Source organism: Ptychodera flava, chromosome 1 (assembly GCF_041260155.1).
Source record: "Ptychodera flava strain L36383 chromosome 1, AS_Pfla_20210202, whole genome shotgun sequence".
NCBI lineage: Eukaryota > Metazoa > Hemichordata > Enteropneusta > Ptychoderidae > Ptychodera > Ptychodera flava.
The window spans coordinates 24,454,583-24,475,343 of record NC_091928.1 but is presented as its reverse complement, the minus strand read 5'-3'; the positions used below and the strand labels follow the sequence as shown (position 1 = coordinate 24,475,343).

General features: G+C 40.1%; 1 protein-coding gene and 1 long non-coding RNA gene across 3 annotated transcripts in view; both read left to right on the top strand.

Moving 5' to 3' along the window:
- The window catches only part of LOC139135202 (uncharacterized), a 346,824-nt gene that overhangs the window by 163,054 nt on the left and 163,009 nt on the right, over positions 1 to 20,761 (top strand). The window lies entirely within an intron of this gene.
- The window catches only part of LOC139133497 (TNF receptor-associated factor 2-like), a 35,626-nt gene continuing 17,270 nt past the window's right edge, over positions 2,406 to 20,761 (top strand). Inside the window, exon 1 of one of the 2 annotated variants that reach the window (XM_070700133.1) lies at positions 2,406 to 2,513. The gene's annotated coding sequence lies outside the window, so the exon portion shown is untranslated. The remainder of the gene's footprint in view (positions 2,514 to 20,761) is intronic. The other variant, XM_070700141.1, reaches the window with a different exon arrangement.

The following is a 20,761-nucleotide window of genomic DNA, read 5'->3' as shown; positions in this document are numbered from 1 at the left end:
CATATGAGGAAATAGTTCGTTTGTTTAATTTAAGAGTAGGTCAGACTTAGCCAGAGATCTAAAAGAGAGTGGAGACCGATGCGCCTCTGCTCCACGACTTTAAAGTTTGTGTGTGTGTTTTTGTTGTTGTTTTTTTTTTAATTTGATGCGTAGCTGAGTGAGCAATGTGAGCAACGAAAATTAGAAGAATCAACACTATCTCAAATCATTCGCCATGTATGACTTACTTCGTCCGATACAACGCATAAATTCGGCGAACTCAAGACGCGGGACACAAAATATTTGAGTAGACGTATAAAAAGGCAGCACTGACAGATTTAATGAATTGTCAGGAAACCGTCGAGTGGGATTCCCGGAGACATGGAAATGGAACATGGAACATGGACAATGGAACATGGAAAATGGAACATTGAAAATCATCGTTATTTGGAAACACATTCGCTATACCCAACTTACAGACCGCAAATAGTGATCTCGACTCCCAGTAGCTCAGAGTACGTGTGAGGCGCGCGGGTGTTCAAGGCGCCCACATGCACCAGTCAACAGGGGTGGCCACCATCTTTGATTTTCTCAGGGATGGATCATTTGATATCCACGCAGGGGTGGAAAATTGACGAGGCCCGGGCATTATTTTTCTTGTCGATCTATTTTTACATGGTCAAATATCTGTCTGTCTCTGCCTCTGTCTCTCTGGACTTCGGAGAACTCGTCACCCCTAGAACTACGACCAAATAATATCTAGTTCACTCATTGAGTAGTCTGATAAAAGGAAATTTTGTTGATAAACACAATCCCTCGGTCCATGGCAATCATAGTCATTCGAGTGTTCACCCTTACTGACGGTATGGAAAGATAAGAACAGTGCCTTACTTTAGAGGGCGCGTGCGAAAGATACCCATTCCGCAATTTGATTAAATTCAGGTGTTTGCGGTTTGTATTTTCGCCTTCCTCGATTCGATGTGGTCTTCCTTGCTCTAAACAACGCCTTCCCCTCGGCTGAAGTAACAGAACCCGGCCCCAAATCGTACCATGCGCCCCACGAACCTGGAAGTAGCACGCCCCCATCCAAAGTTCCACAAAACGCTTGTCAAGAAGTCAAAACGGACTTAAAAACAACCCCGATTTTTTTCGTGTAGTTTACACGATGTAGTACATATTGGTATAGCGTATAGTAAGTTTTTAGTGTCTAACCTGTCAAATCTGTCTATTTCCACGTTCCCTTTTCCATTTCCCGTGTTTCCGGGAATTCCACTCAACGTCAGGAAACACGAGATGGCTGCTTGATCAACCACTGTTCAATGATTTTTCAAGTGTCTTGGGTTTCAATAATTAAACTTCTGTCAATTTTGCCAAAACTTTTCACTCCTACGCACAGTTGTCGTTTTGTCTAAAAATAACTGTTGTTTCATCCAGAGTCGGCCACATTGGACCAACTTCAGTGTTAGGAGAAATGAACGAAACGTACAGAGCAATGGGAGATAACAGCCAGGCATAAATTCAGGTAACTTTGATAAGTAACCTGCTAGGGCAATGTACTACAAGCCCTGATAATTTATTCAAAGGACGATCGATGATCTACCTCTTATCCTATCCAAGTATAAAAAAATCGGGTTCGTAGCTTTTGTACAAACGCATATCAGGCAGGTACTATTGAGAGTACGATTCATCAGCTGGACAAAAACTTTGCCTTTATGCTTATTTCTTGCTGAAAATACAAACAGCGATAAATGTATTTCGTGCAATCTCCAGGTAGACAATACTGACGTTGCATACGTGTTCGGTCGGATAGCCAGTAGCATTACGTTTTCAAAATCAAACAAATTGACATGCTACATACACTCCAATACCTTCAACTGACTCATCCTTGCGTTGAAACGTAGCCTACAATCCTATTCCGTCTGCTTGCCTCCGTACCTCTGAGTACGGAGGGAAGCGAACGGAATAGGATTCTAGGCTAGTTGAAACGCGGTGTTGTATTCAGAACACAAGTTTTAATAGAGAGTCGAATTTGAATGTAAAAATTACCATAATCCGACCTGCATGTTTTGATGAAACAAAGTTAGTCTGGCAGAGACCCTGCGATTCGCGTTCTTCCCTGTTGGAACACGCGCGCGCCCTTCAGAGACGCGACGCGAATCCCAGGGTCTGGACGTTCTTGCAAGCGACCGGTCGGATTTCTGCCTGATCCGGGTACTTTATAGAACTCCACACATCCATTAATCAAAACAAAAATGACAAATACCATAGCCAAATAAAATGAAAAATGAAAAATAAAACCATACCGCGTATATAGATCTACCGGCTACAACTATATATTCTGTCGGCCCAGTTAGATAGGTGTTTCTTTTGACGTCACTACCCTTATGAATATTCATATACTTGCAAAAACCGACAGTCGCTGTGTCTGGCAGCGCGTGCTCACAGCTGCATAGCGTAGCCTTCGAATGCAGGCCCATCGTGGGCGCGCACAACAAGGCACAGCGACTGTGGAGAGTCTAAAACAAAGTATACAGGTAGGATAAGTTTTTTTAAGAGTAGCGGCATTCTGCAACAGCTGCAGACTACACATGGAGGTTCCGCTGTACGAATACGATGAAGGGCACCTGCTACGTACAGTGGTGTCAACGTCATTTTGATATTCACATGTTGTTAGATGTCAACTTTCCCAATGTTCCAAGGATTTGCGTGACAGATACCCTAGGGTATTTTTGCATAGGTACTTTTATTGGGGCTTTCTTTGGTAGTTCTTTGTGTCGTTGACCAGAGTACAGTGTGATCAGTGTAGGTGTCTGTGACAAGAGATTTTGTTCCCTAAAGTTTAACGTATCGTATCAGTTGTCAGTAAAGGGCAGCCGATGTTGTCAAAATAGGTGGTACGGATATTTTGTTCCTCTGCTGAACGGGCTGCCGGAAAAATAGTGGGTGGGTAAATTTCTCTTGGAGTTTTAATTTGCTGCGGGCGGGGGGGGGGGGGGGGGCTGAGTAGTATATCCGCATCTAGAGTGCTTTTTTCTCGAAATCAGCTGGCTTATTTGCTGGTGCCAATTTGCTAGTGCAAAGTGTTTAGATGAAGGGATATATGTGATAGATCTGCCTCTCCTTACCTAATGAAGCTTCCTATTGCACCATTTCCCAATTCTTATAAGGTTGACATTGCTATCTGTCCTTTTGAGAAACTTCAAATTAAAATGTCATTGACTTCAAAAGTGTCCGTTTATTTTCAGTTTCACTCGATTTTGTGACTTGTACTCGACTCCTGCAAAGCAATGTGAATCCTCTTCTAAAAACGCAACGTGTCTTGTGCTCAGCGATGGCAATTTTCAACAGACTTTGTACCTTATAGTCTGTGAAAAACAAACCACTTAAAATTAATGTTCTGGAACACGCGAAGGCAAGCTTATTTTCACCACTGAGACCACCATGCATAAGTTTCCTATTAACGTTATTACAGCAGTTATTTAAGCAGAGCATGGAATTCAAGGACGGGTTCGACCGTGATACAGCTTCATACGTTGCCATGAACATCGGATATGGCATTGCATCGACGTGCAGGAACACACTGTCAGGCTCATGGTTTCTGTTGGTTTCCCGCAAAGTTCTCATGATCCCCTCCTTTAACTTACAACAGGCCGGACTCTGCTTCAGGCCAATCTGATTCAAACCAGATGTAGAGTGACGTTACGCCGTACTCTACATCTTATTTTAATCAGATTGCTTTTAGGCGAAGTATTCAACTAGCCTGTTGTGGCATGTGGGCGTCACTATGGCCTAGATGAAAGAATTAATTTTTATTTATATTTCGACTAGCCTGTGATGGGAGGTACATGACGTTACTAGTCCTAAATAATAATGCATGTAACTGTGCCACTGGCCAGTAGTGGAAGGTCACTGCTAGGCCATACATCCGCAATTTCGTTTTCTGTTCGTATTCTGATACCGTACGATTTGCGTTGCAGTTACAGTGGACACGGCTGAGACGTGGGCCGATGTCATACCTTCGATATTCCCGACTCGCACATTATCAAACTCCCACCCCGTATGTGCGAGAGACTATACCAATTACCGTGGAGTCTAAGAACTAGAAAAGAGAAGGCACAAATGACTGTCGACACTTACTGTATATACACGGTGATCCTTCAAGACTTCGTAGGTTTCTAGACGAAATGACTCGATCTCATTTAACTGTGTCCATACGTATATGGAAAAAGGCACAACACTCGGCAGTATGTAACATCCATCGTTAAGAAACAAACAGTGTAAACTTTGAAAACCTTGAGCCACATTGTTTTGTATCCCGACGTTTTCTCCCCAGCCATTCTCCGAAGACGGTGAACAGAATATTGTTTATGTTTTGTGATTGTCGATATTGTTCTTTCCTTCGAAAACAGTGATCATGTTACCTTTAACAATTAGTTTTAAGCTATCTATAGAGATGCTTCCGTTTACATTATTTAAAATAGTGACAAAATTAACCATGATGATATATTTTTGGATGGCATTTTCTTGTTAATAAATGATAGAACTTGAAGCCGATCATCCACAATTGGTTGAGCAAAGTGTCGTACGATTCTTTTTAGCGTAGTTCATCAAAATCATAACGAAGTAATATTATTCTATTTACTAGGATATTTTTCACACAAATTGTTTTTTATAATTTTAATTTCCTTGGATTTCACTCATAGTATGAGAATAAAGACAATTTTTGACGGCATAGTCTTCGGGGTAAATTATTGACTTCCTCTTTCTCAGTTTCAGTGCTCATCTCCTACTGAGCAAATGACGAGACCCTATGCAATTTGTGGCCGAATGACAGCGTCGATCGCTCCGACGTTGTATACATAAATGTAGGAACAGTTTGGTGTATTCACGATGCATCTTATTACTAAAAGCGCATTGCTCTACAATTTTGATCCCGTCGATGATTTTTCGTCCGTGAATCTTATATGCCGTTTAAAAGTAATTTCCATATTTTACTTAAGTTTCAGCGTATGAGGCATTCTTATTAAAACTTTTTCGGGTAATGTATGGTTAGAACGACATTTTAGTACCATTTACATTCAATACTAATGTCTAGTATTTGTGGCAGCACCATTGACTAATGTCGTAATAATAGTCCGTAGAAACTGTTGTAAAATGACAACGTACATGTATTTCGCAAGTCGTCATTTGTAGAATAGTCGCAAAGCGTCTAACATCGTTTGTATTTGAAAGTAACGTGTCAGTAGCTGAACGATCGACAGACGTTACGATCGAAAACAGGCCGAAATAGAAATGTTTACGTTTTCCTAAGGCTTTACTGTATAGGCTTTGGCTCTAGCACTACAGGCTTGATTTTGAAGCGCTTTTGAATAGGCCCGTAGCGTGAGTCCGGCCCGGGAACTCTTGGACTTCCGTATCACTAGTAGGTTGAACCTCGTACTAGTCAAATATAGATTGTAGCTTGAGTCGAACCTTACCAATTTTCGAATCCATGTACACTGGCAAGTATTTAAAAAGAAATATCATGGATACTAGTCAATAGGAGTCTCTGCCTTTCCATGACAGACAAACCTCAGTTTGAACGTGTACTTTGCTTTTAAGTGTACGCCTTGATAAATGATCTGAAAACAGGAGAAATTGCATAGTGTCTTCTGAATACGTCGAGCTTTGTCCTAATTCTTCATTAAAGATATCTGAAATTTTCAGTTCTTTTTGCGAGCTATATCGGTCAAAGTTAAAGCTGTTGTCCTCTATCCCTTGGTCTCGCATATGTGATTGCGTTAACAATATAGTACTTGCTTTTCCTTTGAAAGTCGTATACACTTAACTAATCAAACTTTTTTAGCGATAAATCAGAGAAAAAGGTCTTTATGTTGCCCCTTTGTGTCGTCTACCGAGTAAGTGCTATATAAGATCAAAGGAACGTGAGATATTATTTCACTCATTCGTGGTATGCATGTTTTGCTGAGGTGATATTAACCATTGGACATAAATCAGTTCGAATTTGGAATTATATTTTTCGTTTTTTATTCGGACGCCATAATGCATGCATTTCGATGACTTTGACTGACCATTACCTACATTTTTGTGACCGAAAAATACATCATAATGTGCTTTTCTCTGGCAAGACTTTTACTCCGGCAAGACTTAACATGCGCTCTATAAAAAATAAATACAACGAGATAAATGGCGCCTTGATCCTCTTGAAATTCCTAAGATATTTTGTGTAAAAGTTCAAAGTTTAAATTTCGTAAACTTTGACAGAGTCCCAATTTTGGTTACTTTATTTACGGAGCAATACGATTGGTCGAAGGGAAAATTGAAATGGAATCTACATACGCGGACAAAACTACTATTTACACAAAGGTAGTGAGGTATTCCATTTTGGTGGATCCCATAATATAGTCTGCAGAGTAAACATTGTTTTTTAGTATTTACATGCAAATACTAAGGACGCGGCCTAATGAATAGATTCTGTACTTTTATCCTTGTGTGCGCATAGGTATTCCTTTCGCCTGTTTTCAAATCTTCCCAGAAAAGCCTAGGTATATGTGTGTGACGGTCGACCAGTTTGAGCATGCGTGAGGCTTACAACATTACGTCATCGACTTAGCCTTTATGCAAATTTCTATACAGGTCCCGCGGCCAAATTTGACAGATTTTGTCGTTCACTGCCAAAGTTCCAAAATCTAGGTAAATTGTAGCAAAGAGTGTTTTCTTTTAGGGTTAACTTTTGGCAAACATGGACATGATCCGCCCAAAATCTATAAATAGGGGTAAAATTATAAACTCGGTGTGCACTCAAGACCTTTGACTCGGAAGTTCAACGAAGGTCAGCCCAGCCCCTTTTAAGGTAAATAGCAGCTTGTGTCTTTGTAATAGTTTAGCTCCGTTAGTAATAAAATAAGTCAACTTGTTCATCGAAAAGACGTTCGTCGTGTACGTGTTAATTTGCGGGTTGCTTCCTCGCAGCAATAATTAAGTTTTCCAGAGTATTCCCAGCGCGGACAGCGAACACAAAGAGTGAAACGGTGCATGTCTATCAGATCTTGAACGATGTCACTACACTGTGCCAAAAACAAGCCTTCGAAGTGGCTTCACAAAATGGTATCGCGACATTAAGTTAGTCATATTTTAACTTCTGTTGCAATTTGCAAAATTGTAGAAGGATCATGAACATAAACGCTTGCCAACTATTTCCCTAAGCCATTCAATCATAGAGTATAGCCAGCCGTTGCGCTGCAATTTTTCATGTCAGGGCATATCAGTGAATGTCTGGATCAAAACAAGTTTTTATCATCATTCACGTGTATTACACCATTTACGGAGGAAAATGCTTCTGGCTTTTCCTCGTATTTGCTAATTTATTTGGTCTTCAAACTTTAAGTATATCATATACTTTAAGTATATATGGACAACGAACGATTACTGTCCGCAACAGGCAGGTTGAAGTTATTCCTCAGTAAACCCAGATTGAATATGGGGACAGTTGCGATACAAGATTTTACTTGAGCTGTTCACCACCCATATCATCCGTGAGTATCACACGATGCAATTTGAGATCACGCCACTCATACACATGACAAGAAATACCATTAAATGCAAGTTCTTATATACCTTTCAAAGTTATTTAATACTTATACTCCAAAGTCTCTCACTGAAGTGTAAAAGAACACTGTGTGTCGTCTTACCCTTGCTTTCCTTAGTCACACCCATTTAAGGGCAAGCTTTTTAGCTATACACGATAATATACATGACAATTTCTGACCATTATTATCTAAATCATGTAGAGGTTATAAACGGCAAGCGAGGGTATTTGTTGCGGATATAAGACCTCTGGGGTGAAAATTAGCATATTTGGCGGGAAATAATCACCGAGCGTAGCGAGGTGATTATATCACCCAAATATGCTAATTTTCACCCCAGAGGTCTTATATCCGCAACCAAATACCCGAGCGCACCGTTTATAACCTCATTATAATATGCTAAAGTTAAAAACAAGTGGGCAATTTCGTTATTTAGGGCCGAAGTTGGAACGAGAGTTCAGGAGCGCCCAGCCTCATACAAACTCTAAAAAAGAACGTTTCAGAACGCGCGCGCGTGCACAGTTGAATTCATAAAATACGGTTACGCAACGCATCGATATCGCGATTAGACATCGAACTTGAAGAATTAAAAAAACGCTCAAAAACTTTAAAAACTCATGTTGTTGTTACATAGCCTCCGCTCCTTACAGAAACTCTTCATTTGTTTGTTCGTCAACAAGCTGCACTAGACTAAAATTTAACAATAAAAATCAATCTGAAGCCATAGACTTGTTCGACATTATGGCGCGTCGAGCTCTCAAGTTGGCCTTCGAAATTTGCGCGAGCTCAAAAATGTTACGCGGCGCGCAGGTCTTCTTGTTGAGAATATAAACCCGGCTCCAGCCAATCAGATTGCCGGATTCCAGCTAAGCATATTATATTCATATTATTAGGTAAATCACTCTCTTTCCAAATGCTTGGGTCATTATCACTAGCGGATGTGCTGTGTGGTTTTCCCGCATTTTTTTAACATGCTTACCTACACTGCAAATTTTTCTGCTTTGCCAGCCAGATATTCAAGCCAAACATAAACCGGCTTGTTTGTCAGTAAACGGATTGTTTCGAGTTATGATTTTGGCTTATATTTGGCTTTCTGGCATGCCATGTCTGGTTTCTGTGCATGCCAGTTTTGTTTTTTGATACGGCATATATACATGCCAGCATAGATTACTTCAGCTTGCCAGCAAGCCAGTCTGTACTGAACAGTGGTTTACAGGCAATCCACTATCATATGAACATGGCTTGCTGATATCAAAATAATGGCTTATTTACAAACCCATACCACACTTCTCTGGCTCAACAGTAAGCCAATTCTGGTTCCATCTGGTGTGAAGATGAGCCAATATTAGTGCAATGTGGCTTACAGACAAACCAATTTTTACTAATTCTGGTTTACAGGGAAGCCACTTTGAGAATTCCTCTAGTTTACCAACAAGCCATTATAAGCTGGCTTGCAGGCATGCCACTCAAGGGCTATTGTATGGCTTCCTCACAAACCAGTTCAATATGAATCATTTCGGTGGTGGGGGTGAATAATTATTTCTGACCATCCTTCGAATTCAAATTGGATTTCATCAACTTTTGCAAATACAGGGTAGGATATCATCAAATGGCATAGCCTATTGGGTCCTCTATGTGATGAAGCCACATTAAGTAGGATTGTACCACATCTGAAACACAGACAACAGCTGTAGTGGTTAGAAATCCTGCAGACTACATAAAAAACAACAGACAAAGTATTACAATTAATCTCAGACTAAAATTTATTGCAATTTGACAAGAAACGAAACAGTAATTGTTGCAACTGATCAAATCTTATATTTACAAGGGTAAACTCACTAAAAATGACATTTTTTGAATGCTACTTGTAAAATCACATTGATAACATAATTTGACGGTATAATTACCTCTTTCATCTGATGCCAAATTTCTAGCAGTTTCACTTGGAAACCCTTGCACACTACAGACTACTCATAATTACCAGGCCATTTACCTCGCATCCCAGTTTAGGCAGATTGCTAGAAGTCTCTACAAATTGAAATGTTCCTTTCACACATCTGATGTAATCAAAGTTTGAAACCCCAGATAACTATAAGCAGACGTAGCACAACATTGTATCTTTCCATGCTGCAGAATGTAACACCTTCAAGAAACGACACAGACTGCTTATTCCTTCCTAGACTAGCGCACCTAAGCAGGGCAACTTTGCATCTGTGCCTGGCAATGTCAGTTTTCCATCGGCCTGCACTGTAAATCCAAGTGTTTAACTTCTAAACACATAAATAAACACTTATCTGTTACACTTAGTAAACACGTTAAGGTGTTTAAGATATAGTAAACACTTGAAATGTTTAATTAATAAACACACATATTTAGGATTTAAACACTGGTGTTTTTATTAATAAACGTGTCAACGCGTTTAACAACTAAACAGACTTACATGTTTATTGGGTTGTTACACTTTTTAAACACATATAAGTGTTTATGACCTAAACATGTTTATTCAAAAAACATATAAACATGTTTATCAAAAGTGTTTATCACACTAACAATTACCTTCAAAATTATGTCATAGGACATAGTTTCCAAAAAAAAAGACTGGATACAGTGTGCTAAATGGAATGCATGGAAACATGTTGTATAGAAGCAAACATAATCAAAGGTCCCATTGTTCATAAACCTGCTGGCACTGTGATTGCTATACTGAACACTCTCACATTGACAGTCAATAACCTTACTGTCAGCTTTTACAAAATGCGTTTGAGTTTCATATCTTCAAGAAAGACGACACGATTCGGCGATTCAAGTTCCCTGCTCTTGAAATAAACTTCAATGTCAGCATCTGGAACCTCCTATTGGAAATAGAGAATGTGTAATGCATCGATTAATATACTTGTGATTAGAAGTATGACTAAAGCAAGCTATTGTTACATGCTACATTATTCTTGCAGAGATTTATGATCAATAGTACCACTATGTAATATTACATCCCATAATGTACAGGATAAATTGTCTGCTGTGATAGACAAAAACATCATGTGTTAGAAATCAGATGAACTCTATGAAACCAGATATTTAGCCATAATTTATACATCTTGTGATATGTGTTGCATTCAGTTTATCCTGTACATTATGGGATGTAATATTGCATAGTGGTACTATTGATCATTAATCTGTGCAAGAATAATGTAGCATGTATAGCCAACTGCCCAGACAAACATATCATTTGAATGACCAAAACCAGCAAAAATACTCAAAATATGTGTCAAGATTTGAAATAATTTCAACAAATCTGAATCAGGTCATCCCTACAAACTTGTACACAAAAGCAATAGGACAATGGGATTCTAAGAACTTAGATGAATTTTGGATTTTTGTAAACAAAAACAGCAAAAATTACTTGATAAATACAGTTTTGCAGATTTTTTCACAATTTGTACAAAACTGATATTGATCATCCACACCAACCTTCACATCAAATTTCAAAGTAGTCTGATGAGCAATTTAAGATTCCAAAACAAGAAATTTACCTTTTTAAGATAACAATTCTCTAGTACTTAATAAGCTCACACCCCCTGTAAATTATATTTTCAGAAAGCCTAGATATAGGAGAACATTTTGGTTACCATAGTTACCATTGTTTACATAACTATCACGTGACAGGTAATTTGCATAAGCTTTCAAAAATCGGTTTCCCCAGTGTTTTGTTTCAATGCTTTGAGATATGTGGCTGAAATATGTGTGAGCTCAAGCTGTCTTAAGGATCTTCCAAAGTGTGTCTCAGAATTTTTTAAACCTCCTAAAACAATTTTTATGCCAGAAAAACTTCTAGAGTGGTGAGTTTAACCCAAGTTGATTTCTTTAAAATTGTACTCCAAAAAAACTAAGGACGATAGAAGAGCGTTGTGACAGCTTGCATTCCAGAAAGTTTGAGTCAGATATTTTGAAGTAGGCTATTGGGACAAAACATTGGAAAAACCAATTTTTTAAAGGTTATCCAAATTACCTGTCACGTGATAGTTATGTAACAATGGTGATACAGTGGTTACCAAAACGTTTCCCTATATCTAGGCTGTCAGGAAATTATAATTTATTGGGGTTCTGAGCTTATTAACCACCAGAGAATCGTTAGATTAAAAAGGTAAATTTCTTCCTTGGAACCTTAAGATTTTTTTACAGAAAAACGGAAAAAAACGTCAAAAAATAAGAATAGGAAAATTGCAGCATGATTTGAACAAAATTTACTGAGGACAATCTAAGGAACCTTAACACCAAGTATCAAAGCAATCGAAAAAGGTATGTCAGAGAAGATTTTTTGACCAAAATCAGTAAAAATTGCCCCAATGTAAATTTTCAAATTTTACTACAATTTTGAACCAAACTGACTAAGATCACCCTGAGCAAACCGTATAACAAATTTTGGACAATCGGTTTTAGTGATGATGATTTTTTGATCATAAACACAAAATATTGCCCCATATACAAATACACACATTTCTAAATGATTTGTCACTTATAGCAGAGCTAAAAAGTCAGTATCTCATAAGATTTGATTTGAAGACATGATGGGCTTTCATACATTCTTCCGCAATGGTTGCATCAGATTACCGCAATAGATTTTACGTCTTTAAAAATAGTCTCCAAGTCCATACCTCAACACTAAAAGTGTTAGGCAGTTTGATTCACCCTTTTGAATTTAGTGAAACAAGCGACCTAACAGTCGTAAGATCTCTGTTGTGTTAGGGACGATTCAGAATTTACTTCCAGGGGGAGGGTGGAGGATTTTCTATTTTCTGGGTGATTTTTTTCCATGGCCCCCCTAGTAAATTATAGAAAAAATCTATGGCCCCCCCCTCATCTTTCGTGTTTTTTTCCATGGCCCCCCCTAATATATACATGCATGCTTATACACTATAGACATATCCAGTCTAACAAGTTGCAGGAACTGTAGTGGACATTTAATCGATGATATAACAAATCATTTCAGGGTTATGTGACTATAAAAAGAATGATTTGCAGGGACTGCAAGTGGCACACTTTTGGAAAGGGTAGCAATAAACATATCTGGTTTTAAATTTCTGAAGAAAAGTTAATTACTAAATATGAATACGTTTTTCGTTATGTCTCACTGATACATATGATGCACACAAAGACAAGCAAAGATGTCAGTTAGAAATGGTGAACAGGAAATCAGAGGAGCAGATAATTGGCAAAGTGATATATATCTAGAAGTTTAATTGTACATCATTTGCAGATATCCAGATATTTCTGGAAAGTAAGATGTACATGTACATGCACAAGTTCAGCATACATTTTCATTTGATGATGCTGAATGCAGACTCACGGTGAAAGTTTTAAACATTAGGAATTAAAATTGGTGAAAGCCAACTTGTTTTTAATTTTCTCTTAACTGTTGGCTACTCTAGCACTAAACAACAACAATAACAAAGTAATAATAACAATAATAAGAGACAGACACACAGTGTTGGGGGATCAAGGTCAACTACTTTAATACAAGTTGACAGGCTGCAAGCCAAAGTCCGCCACTCGGGTCGGACGAATTACAGAGCAAGGTAGAAGTATAAGAAGGTAGTGTAGTGGAGGAAGAAAAATTCGTACGCTAGTTTAAGATTGGGTGGGAGGGTGGGGGAACGCTCGAGGGTCAAAGCTAACAATGAATACTCAAGGGTAGCCTCGTTCCCACGATATCCAGCACAGCCTCGAACCCGCCCCATTTAAATTACAATAAAACAAGTATTATTGCACACTTAACTGTTGGCTACTCTAGCACTAAACAACAACAATAACAAAGTAATAATAACAATAATAAGAGACAGACACACAGTGTTGGGGGATCAAGGTCAACTACTTTAATACAAGTTGACAGGCTGCAAGCCAAAGTCCGCCAAGATTACCCCAACACTGGTGGTGGGCGCTAGCCCTCCTCCTGAGTACATAATGCGAGGGCCATGGATTTTGTGACTTTGCACTTTGTTTCATGGGACAGAACTGTGTAGCGTTCGAACGCATTGGATTTCCAATCGCCTTGTAGCTTGATTAATAAGGGGGGAATTCCCAAATTAAGGGCAAACGTGGCTCCGCCACGGCGGAATGAGTGACCGGAGTAGTCGGCCGGCTTAAAGCCGCAGTCAGTAAGAATGAGTTTGAGTGTTCTAGTGAATTTCGCATGCGTTAGGACCAGGGGGGTGGTTGCAGTGGTTTTCGACGGCATATAGTTGAACAGATGGTCTCTGGCTTGGTGTGTAGGGGAGAGCCGTATCATGTTAACGAGTGCTCGAATTGGACAAAGAGGAGAGTTCTCGATGAGAGGGAGAGGTAGTTCGAGTAAGCGCTGACCGCACTGGATTGTTTTGGTGTGTCTGATCGTGAGGATCGCGGACGTTCCGAGTATGGCAATGTCGTCTCTACGTAGGTATTTGTTGGAATCCGGCAACGTTTGTGTTTGGAGGAGCAACGTCGATTTCCTGGCAAATGTGAAGAATGCGAGGAGGCAGGCGCACCAAAATGTAGCGTTGAATGGTATGGAGAGGTCGAGCTTGGCGTAGATTGCCTGAAGTATGCACGGTGTGATGGGCAGCTTTTGCGCAGGTGGTTTCCCGTGGGTCCGGGTGATGCCTCGTCGAAGAACAGTTAGTAGCCAGGTTTTCTAGGGGGTTGGGGTAGCCGCCTCGGCGTGGAGGAGTCGAATGATATTTAGGTAGCCTGGGATGCTCGAAGGTTTGAGTGTTCTCGCGAGAAAAACTGCGTACCGGCAGACTGTAAGCTGAGTGCACGGCACTGGGCGGAGACCGAAGTAGAGGCAGAACCGGAAGTAGGCCATGCGTTGGGAGTTGTATGTGCGTTTGTTGACTCTGCATACGCTGCTTGTTTGTATTTTGAGAGGTCGCCGTCCAGTTCCAGGAGTTGGCGTTGGTGTAGAGGCCCTGTAGTAACAGAGAGTAGGAATCATTGGTCATATGATAATGCCAGTTGCGTAATGGGTGCAGTGCACGAGTGTGGAGAATGTCCACGGCCTTGAAGTAATGTTTAACTTCGTGTAAGCGCGATAGTGAGTCCGCAAGATTATCTCTCGTGTTGACGTATCTTGCTGTAATATAGAAATTCGAAAGGGCCGAAAGCCAGAAAAGTTCGCGCAGCCAGGTCATGGCTGTAGTATTGCGGGACGTGCCGGAGTTGATCATATACATCGTGGTAGTATTGTCCGTATATACTACGATGTGGCGCTGGTCCCAGAAGTGATGCCACCGCTTGCAAGCGAGTAGTATTGTGTAGAGTTCTTGCAAGTTGATATGTGCGTCTGCAATTGTGGGGTGGTCCGTGGACCATCGCGTATAAAACCAGTCGTTCGCGTAAATGCCCGCTCCTGCCGTAGAGCACGCGTCGGTGGTGAAGATCTGTTGGGGCAACGGTGTTTCCTCGATGAAGAATGCCGTACCATTGAACGTTTTGCTCAGATTTGCCCACCAGCTGATGTCGGCTCGCGCTTGCTTGTTTAGGCGTATGTGGTGTGATTGACGTGAAACAGAGTTGGTCAAATCGATGAGACGTCGCAGAAATGTGCGACCGCCGCGGATAACGCGTGCTGCCCAGTTGAGTTTGCCGACTAGTTGTTGAAGCTCGCGTTTGGTTGCCCGCCGTTTGGGCAGCCAGCATGTAAGGAGATTGCTGAGGTCCTGCAGTTTGCTGCTGTCTAAGGACAATGTCCGGTTGTGCGTATTTATTTCAATGCCGAGGAACGTGAGGCATTGGGTGGGTGCGATCACTTTCTCCCAGTTAATAGTGAAGCCGAGTTGTTGTAGCAGTTGTAGTAACGCTTGGAATGTTTGCTCGCATTCCAGTTTGGAGTCCGCAATTATTAGGAAATCGTCGAGGTACACTATCACCACGTGGTACCCTTTTCTGCGCATCATTCTAGTGATACTCCTGGTAATGCGAGTGAAAATTTCAGGGCTTTTTGCTGCCCCGAAGGGCAGTCTCGTGTCAACCATGTAGGTCCATGATTGATTCCCTGCGAAGCGGTAACGGAGACCGGTAGCACGCTGAGAGTCTGCGCTTATGGGTACATGGCGGTAAGCGGATTTTAAGTCAACTTTGGCTAGAAAGGCGCCCGGTTTGCACGCTGAGACGGCGTTATCTATCGTTTCGTATTTGAAGGGAGTGGTCGACGCGTATGAGTTCACGCTTTTATCGACGGGCTGGCTGCAGTCGTGGATGAGTCGAACTTTATTTGAGTCTTTCTTAGGTATGGCGCCTAAGCTGCTAACGATTCGCGGTTGATTAGCGGTAATTCTGTAGTTACCGGCGGCGATTTCGTGGGCGATCTGGCGCTCGACCGCGTCGCGATAAGCCGGATCGGTGCAGGAGGCATAGTTGGACCTTTCGACTTTATGGAGGGGTGTGCCAGGGTCGATGATATTGAAGCCATAGGTAATGCCGTGCAGAAGGAAGTCGCGGTCAATATCGTTCTGTAGTTCATTTTCCCATGTTGTCAGGCAGTCAGTCAGAGGGCTAGCCACCTTATGCTATGCTTGGCTGATGGAGTTGTTGTTCCGGAATGCTTTGTGGCGATACTGTGGGTGGTCTTTGTGACAGCCCTCCTCGATGCACACATGCGCGTAGCGACAGGATGACCGTTGGCAGCCGGTTTGATTTTGGAAGTCGAAACAGATCTCCTTGCCATTGGAGTCGTAATGCCGGCCTTTTGTTGGTTTCTTGGAAACGTTTCCTTTTGTCTGAGTAGTGTCTCTTTTATCGAGATGATATAATGAGAGGTGCAGGTCGACAGAGCCCCATGCGAGTGAGTCCGCCGCTTGCTTTTTCGATACTCGTGGTCATATCGCAGAACTGATGCGGATGTGAAGGATTGCGCGTAATCGCCGATGTTGATTGTATGGTCGAGGTAGGCTAATGTGTCCTTCGGAGACATACCGCGGTTAATTAATGTCTTTAAGATGCGGGCGTTGGCCGATATCCACTGAGGGAGGGAAACTTGGCCCGGTTTTGGTCTCTGCTTGGATGTTCGCATTATTAGTTTCATGTCCCCGTCGGCCGCGAGTTCGGCCTCGTCAGTTGCATCGAGCGAACCGTTTTTGGTGGTAATAAAGTCCGGAATGAGTAACGGTTTGCGCTCACCTTTCACAGAACTCTGGTCGTTGGTACGCTTGATGTGTTGGTCTGATATGATGTCCTTGAGCGCGCTGTCGCCTAGCTCTTCGAGAAGGGCGTTCAAGTCGCTATTTTTGGCCAGGGACTTCGTAGTCCACCTCTGCTGTCGCCGCCGCACTTGCAGGTTGGTCTGGAATTGCCTGTTGCTGGGGATCCAAAGGAGCTTGGTTTTCGCGTAAGTTGGTCCGTGCGTGGCGGAGCATACTGCGTTGACCGATAGGCAATTCAAGAGCGATGATGTCTTCGTCGCTGAGGCGTTTGAGTACGTCCTTCGATGGGATGGCCTGTGCCGTTAGTATCCTGAATGTGTCTTCCGTAAGGCCTGCTGCCTCGCACCATGCTTGGAAAGTTTGTTCGGTGTCTCCCATTGTTGTAAGTTATGAATGGTTGGTTGGCGGGAACAATAGCTTGTGGACAAAGTACTATGTACGTGCGAACGCTCGAGGGTCAAAGCTAACAATGAATACTCAAGGGTAGCCTCGTTCCCACGATATCCAGCACAGCCTCGAACCCGCCCCATTTAAATTACAATAAAACAAGTATTATTGCACACTTTGTTTCTAATTTGGTTGTCATAAAACCAAGTAGCTGCCACGGAAAGCAACAATGCTGAGGAATATTTTAGATCATTTCTTGAACAAAACACCTTATCAAAACATGAATTCACATGTTATTCTGCTCATTCCATTAACAATCCAATGTTCATATTAAAATGCAGATAACCCTGTGTAAGTCAAAGTTCACATTTTGTCAGCAGTATTTTTCAAAATTGACAGAGCATTCATATTTCAAATTTTTTTAACAAACTTTAATCTTAAAATAGTCATGATGCGCATGTTTTCAGATGACATGAAACAATACATGTTAATTTGTTTTTTTGCCTTTTCTGCCAGCCGCCACTGAGAAATCTTTGATTATACATACTGTATCAGAATGAATGGGACACAAAAGTATTAGCATCAATACACAATGTGTAAGCCTATCCATATTTCTCCTAGCCTCATACACACTGAGATCACTTCTTGGACTACAGCAAATTTCTTGTGTACACAATATTTCAACAATCCGACACCATAGCATTGATGCAGAGCCACATGATCTTCTGGATGCACATACAGGATTATTGGAAAATCAACCCTTTTGTAAATTTTTCACCATATATTTTTGACAGTAATACATAATATTTTTATTTTCAACATTAAAAAACTATTCGCTGAAAAGCAACTTGAAGATGAGACGGCCATAAATTTATTTTCAAAAAAGTTTATAGTAGATGTAAGCACTGTAAAAAGTTAAGTAGAACATTTAAAAATTTAGAAAGGGTAAAATTGATGAGAATGAAACATAGAAAACGGAGCAGAAAAGAAGAGAGGATAAAAAATACGAGGACTATGACTGGTTAAAGTTGCTCTTGAGTGGGAACCTTCAAATTTAAACGTAAAAGAATTAGATAAATACCTTGATAAACATAAATTACCAAAACAAAAAAATTGAAAGCTGAAAAAGTTCAAATTATAACCGCACATATACATGCACAACCTTCATTCAATTTAAGAAAACTGTCAGGGAAAGATGTAACAACTTATGTCACAGATGAGTCAGAGTCAGATAGCAGTGACTCTGAATTGGAAATCTCTGTCAATGGAGTCATTGAGAGTGATGATGATGGTGTTGGTTCTGAATATAATAGTGACACAGACACTGAACTGACGAAATCCCAGAGAACCAACGTGACCATGTTACTTTAAGAAGTGGCAGAGTAGTAAGTTTTGAATTAAGGTGGAGCTGCATGTTGCCAACACAGTTTTTTTCAAAGCAATATTTCTCATCAAAGATGACAAGGAAACCCCCTCATACCATATATTTTCAAAAAGCAGAGACTCTAAAGTTTAGTATGGTAGCAGTAGTAACTCAAAGGATGAAGTGGTAGTATATTTGGGGTAAAAAACCTCAATTTTGGTATTAATGATAAAATTAATTTAAGTCAAAAACTAGACAGTATTTTCTGAAATGTAATATTTCACTTGAAAGGAGAGTATATGTAGAATAAAACGACTATTTTATTTGGCATTATCCATCCTCATTTTAAAATTGTAGGGGTTTAAAGACTGACACTCTAATAATTGATTAAAATCATGATCAGCAAAATTAAAATGCCTCTTATTCAAAATGCCTCTTTTTAAAAATGTAAGAGCTTTATTGCCAAACAAAACCAATTGATAGTCGTTTTGTTATATAGCATTTACAAACAATGTGAAATTTCAGAAAATTTGACCCAGTCGGAGTGGAGTTATATTCTTCGGAAATTTTGAAATTGGGAGGCAAAAGAAGCCAAGAAATCGGGTGATTTGCATACATTTGCACAAATTAACACTTCTTTATCATGCAACTTTACACTGCTTTACAAGCTACAAGGTAAACCCAACCTGATGATGCTGAATATTTGCTGTAATTTTTAGCATTTGTTCAATGTTCATCTCTGTGTATCAGCATTTGTTTGTTATTCTATCACTACATAGAACACCCAATGCTGTATTTAGCAACATACCAGTGTGAACATAAATGACCATTGTTATTGTTGATTAATGAATTCTAGCCTGGACTTGATTCGAGATCTCTTTTCAACAACATGCTAAATACTGGACATTTCATGACGCTTCAGGGAGGAGAACAAGATACTGCAGTAGATGCATAAAACAAACCACTGTGAATATTACCGAATTTGGCAGCTAAAGGAGTTTAACTAAACACGTTGAGTTTATCTGTCACCCAGGTAGCATCTATGGTCCTCTTTTGTAGAGATCAGAAATTCTGGGCAAATATTGAATTGATGATTTTTTTCCTTGGCCCCCCCTAAAAGATTGTGGTATTTTTGTCTGCCCCCCCCTAAATTTTCTTGGGAAAAATGGGTGGCCCCCTGAAAATTCTCCACCCCCCCTGGAAGTAAATTCTTAATCGTCCCTTACATAGAGAATAACTATTTGTGACACATGTGTTGATGAAGGTGGCAATGTTTGATAGCTCATTTCAGGATGGGATGACGAAAAGTAGCAAAAATAGCTGCGAAATGAAGATTTCATTGTAATTTCAATATATCACAGAAAGATAAACCCTATGAACCTGCATACCAAATTTGCAAGCTATCAGACAAGTATTTTTTTTTGAACAAAAATAGCAAAAATTGCACCAAAAAAACAAATTTGCAGATTTTATCATAGTTTCAATAGATCACATTTAGTTAATCATTAGGAACCTGTAAACCGAATATTAAACTATAACATGAGCAGCCTACACCCTGATATTAAAGCAATCAGACAAGTTGTTTTTGAGAAACGCTTTTAAAAAATAAAGGCAAAAATTGCCCCCAAAATACAAAACTCCAGATTTCATTGTAATGTCAATATATCACATTGAAGTAATCCCTAGAGGAACCTGCATAGCAAATGTCCAAGTTATCAGATGTGCACTTTCAGAGAAAGAATTTTTTTTTACAAAAAATGGCAAAAAAGCTCCCCATAATACAAAATCACAGATTTCATCGTAATTCCAATATATCAGACATAGTTTATCCCTAGAAACCTACATACCAAATATCCAAGCTGTCAGACAAGTAGTTTTTTAGAAAAAAATATTTTGACCAAAAATGGCAAAATTTCTCCAATAAAAAGTAATTTGCAAATTTCATTACAGTATCAATACATCACATATAGTTAATCCCTTGGAACCTGCATACCAAATACCAAAGCTATCAGATGAGTAGTTTTGAGAAACAATTGTTTTACAAAAATCTGGCAAAAATTACTCCGAAAATACAACATTGCAAATTTCATTGTAATTCTAATATATCACATTAAAGTTAATCCCTAAGAACCTGTATGGAAAGCCATAGCTGTCTTATAATGTATGATATCATTATGTGATGCGGACATGCCATTATGAGATGATGTTATGCCATTATGTGATGAGGACATGTCATTATGTGATGAGGTTATAGCATTATGTGATGAGGA